The following is a 3,771-nucleotide window of genomic DNA, read 5'->3' on the forward strand; positions in this document are numbered from 1 at the left end:
ACGCGCACAAGGCGGGAATCCTCCCGTTCCTCACATCCCTTCTCCCTTCCTCCCGCCATCATCAGTGTGTGTGCCGCCCTTTAGTWTAATGATAATGGTCACCTGTGTGGCTCAGAATCAGCCCGCTGCGCCTCTGTGAGCTCTGCTGTGCCGCTTTAAGTACAGCAGGCAGTGCTGTTGGTCCGTGTGCGGAGCGCAGGGCGCACGGCGCGGCGCTGCGCCTCCCTGCAGCGTCGAGAGAGAGAGAGAGAGAGAGAGAGAGAGAGAGAGAGAGAGAGAGAGAGAGAGAGAGAGAGAGAGAGAGAGAGAGAGAGAGAGAGACCCCACCGCATGCATCACATCCCCCGCTCGGACNTCGGACTTGGATAAATTACAGGAGCGACTGGAAGAAAAAAGGGGACTCCGAGCATCGACGCTGCTGCTCCTTCCTTCCTTCGTTCCTTCCTTCCGCCCTTCCTTCCTTCCTTCCTTCCTCCTCCGACGCAGAAGAAGCGCGGAGCGGAGCGGTTTATTCTCGGTGCAGAGGAGAAGCAGCTTATTGAACAGACTGTTCGAGCTAATGGGATCGACAGAACCAACCTCGGCTCTCTGCGGATGAGCAGGGAGCATGCTGCCCGCGCACGTTTGGCTCARTTATGGTGGAAACGAAACATCACGTCTGAGCCTGAGAGATGAGGAGGAYGACGATGACGACGACGATGATGATGAAGAAGAAGATGACCAGCCTCAGCTGAGTTGCTTCCTGTGAACTGCAWCATCARAATTTTTCTCAGCCGGTGCTTCATMCTGACTCATGTCTGAGGTAAGACTTGCCTCCTGTTTTACTGAAATCAAACGGCACTGCAGCAGTGAGTCCAGCGGTTACATCTGTGCTGCAGGGGGTCCTCTTGGTGCATGAACACAACACTGAACAAGTGGCTAAAAGCCCAAAAACCCACACACACATCACTTCACCAGAATGCATTTCYTTCTCTCCTGTTTTAGATTACAGCCAGCTCAGAACACTTGTTGGATTTAGACTAAATGGTTGAAACAAACTTGAGCTGCTGCAGTTTGTGCACACATCTAGTGTCTTGTTTTGTCTCTGTATTTCTGATATTCATGTGTTTCTGCTTTTTGTTGGTTTTCACTGTCACATCCACCAGCCCCCGAGGTTTTAGTCTAACCAGGTCCACGCTCTTGGTCCATTTTATCGTTCCCTCCCAAGTGTGAAGAAGCTGGAATTTCATTAGAGCCCTCCTGCTAAGGCAGGACTGACCTTGTTTAGTTCATTATTYAGTCAAAGGGACAGTATTTGGAGATTTTTCTGGGTTGATGTGGCTGCAGACTTAGGAACTTATACAGTATTTAATTATTTTCTCAGCTATTAATGGTTTTAGAAAACATTATCTTGTAAAAGGGTTTTCTGTTTTTAATTTTTGCTGCGTACGTTTGTGCTTTTCTTGGCTGGATGTACATTGTGTGATCTTATGAAGGATTTTTAAACTGTTTTCTGGGATTTTGTTCTGGTGTGGACTTGTGTCTGGTCCAGGGAGTACCTCACCTCTCATACTGTGACTGCTGATCAGCCTGAGACCTGGAAAGGAAAAGCAGGTGGGAAAAAAATGGATGGATGAAGGAGATTTTGTTTAAAAAAAACACTGTTAGAGTACAATATTAATGTAATTAGCTAACAAGCTGTGTCACCCTTAAATATAAAAGCACAATGCTTCCAAATGAACCCAAAATGAATTTTTTAAAGAAGACCTTGATGTTTTGTCGATCCTTGAATAGAACCAACCACTCCTGAAAACAGGAAAATGGAGGAAGAAGAGGAGCTTTGCCGTTGTTCTGCTTGATCACAAAGCAGTTCAATCAAACGATGAAAGGTACTAATTGTTCATGTGAACATAAAAAGCACGGCGGAGCTCCTGTTATGGCAGTGAGAACATGACACAGTTCACAGCTCATGAGTGGAGCTCGAGCCGAATCGATCGACACAACTGCAAAATAAAAAAAATAAAAATAATTTTAAAAAAATCAGAGCAAGTTTATGTCACATTTTATGCGTGTGGTTTCAGTGGAATAAATAAATAAAACATAGATGTTTGAAGTTGTGCTGATGTCCTGAGAGCTCACATCTCCCCGAGGCAGCGAGGAACAGGCATCAGGAAAATAAGCCATTAAAAACTCATATTTGTACACTTGTTTAAAAAAAMCCCACAGCTGTTGTTGTTGTGGAGAATAATCAGGGTCAAAGTCGCAACATATTGTATCCTCAGGAGCCCCTCTGGCTTTTAAAAGGATTCCTCTGCGACTCTTCGGTAAAGATTAAATCCTAGGAAAAAGTCTCTCTGTGGTTTCTGATGTTTAAATTCACACAGTCTTAGCGGCAAGATGCAGACGAGAAGCCGACGGCRACTCAGATAGGGAGACTTCCATGTATCGACAGGGTGGCCGGCCGCAAAGTCAGAGGCCTTTGAATTCTCCCAGAAGCCTCTCTCTCTACGTGTGTCCTCTCGGTGCATGTCGTGGATCACATCCAATGGCTGCAAGCTTTGATGGTCACCACGGGAACGGACAGGAATTACAGCTCGCATGTTTTTTGCTGGCCTTTACAGTCCGACAGCAGTACAGCGCAAGTTTTGAGTGGGTTGGATGGTGTCACAGTTCCTGATATATCACCACCAATAAAGCGTGTGAAGATCTTTTATTCGAGCTCCTACAAAAATAGCTTAGCATCAAATACTTTGCTTTCTTTACCAAAGTCATCCTGAATCTTTCAGTCTGTTTGCTGTTTTAAAACAATYAAAAGCTAAATTTTCACTTCATGTGGTATCATTTATTTGAATCCTTTTCAGAAGACTGAAAAAAATAAACTGTTCCTCTGAAGCAAGGAGGCCATCAGCTGCGCCGTATGCTCATCTCTGAGATTTTCAGCTTTTAATAGGATTGTTCTCAACACCAGACTGATGACTATTTATACAGGTGGTAAAAATAATCCAAAGCCAGACATCAGACAAATCTGGGGAACYCCCAAAATCTTATCCAGAAAATATGTTGATGGATGTACCTTGAGTTATTTTGTTTCATAACGCAGGTTGAAATAACTGAAAATGGGGGATGGGGGACCAAAATGATAAACTTGATAAAAGTTGATGGAATTGAATTCAGTATCTCTTCAAAGTGAATCCTTGATTTTGCAGAGATCGGATTTGATTTAAAAGCTTATTGCGTTTTTTAAGTTWGACCTGCTGTTTAAGCATTTTTTGTATTTTTTTGTTTTTTTTTTACTCAGACAAGAGACAGACATCCTGCTGATGGCATGTTTAATCTAACCAAGGCTCATATAAAGTCTGTGTCTGTATTTGTGTGTGTGAAGTTTAAAAGGGTAGAGCGCCTCATGGCTGACTTGCCAATGTCAAGTGTTTCTATTTATTTATTTTCTTCCAATTGAGATAGAATAATTATTACCAGCAAAATTGTAATTTGTCTGGTACGAAAAGTTTGTTTTTGTCGTGGAACAGGTTGAAAAAGATGGTTAGTATGAAGTAACCAGTGAAACTTCAAAGAAACAAGGAAACAAAAGGCTCTGCCACTGCAGGAAAACATTTCAGGAACTGACTTAAACATACACACTTGTACTTCCATCAAACTGAGGACTTTGTATTGACTTCCATTCATTTTGTTACTGCATTTACGCCTAATGCAGACATTGGGCCTCATGCAAGAACATGTTTGTATTCTTATCCTAAATTTCTCTTACTTTTGTTCATACGAAGGGTTCGTACG

General features: G+C 43.1%; 1 protein-coding gene across 1 annotated transcript in view; it reads left to right on the forward strand.

The window, feature by feature from the left end:
* Window positions 1–361: 361 nt before the first annotated feature.
* The window catches only part of wscd2 (WSC domain containing 2), a gene marked incomplete at its 3' end in the record, with an annotated part of 34,417 nt that continues 31,007 nt past the window's right edge, over window positions 362–3,771 (forward strand). Inside the window, 1 exon segment of the mRNA XM_014014343.1 lies at window positions 362–802.

The sequence above is a fragment of the Austrofundulus limnaeus genome, unplaced genomic scaffold (genome assembly GCF_001266775.1).
Source record: "Austrofundulus limnaeus strain Quisiro unplaced genomic scaffold, Austrofundulus_limnaeus-1.0 Scaffold114, whole genome shotgun sequence".
In the NCBI taxonomy this organism is placed as follows: Eukaryota; Metazoa; Chordata; class Actinopteri; order Cyprinodontiformes; family Rivulidae; genus Austrofundulus; species Austrofundulus limnaeus.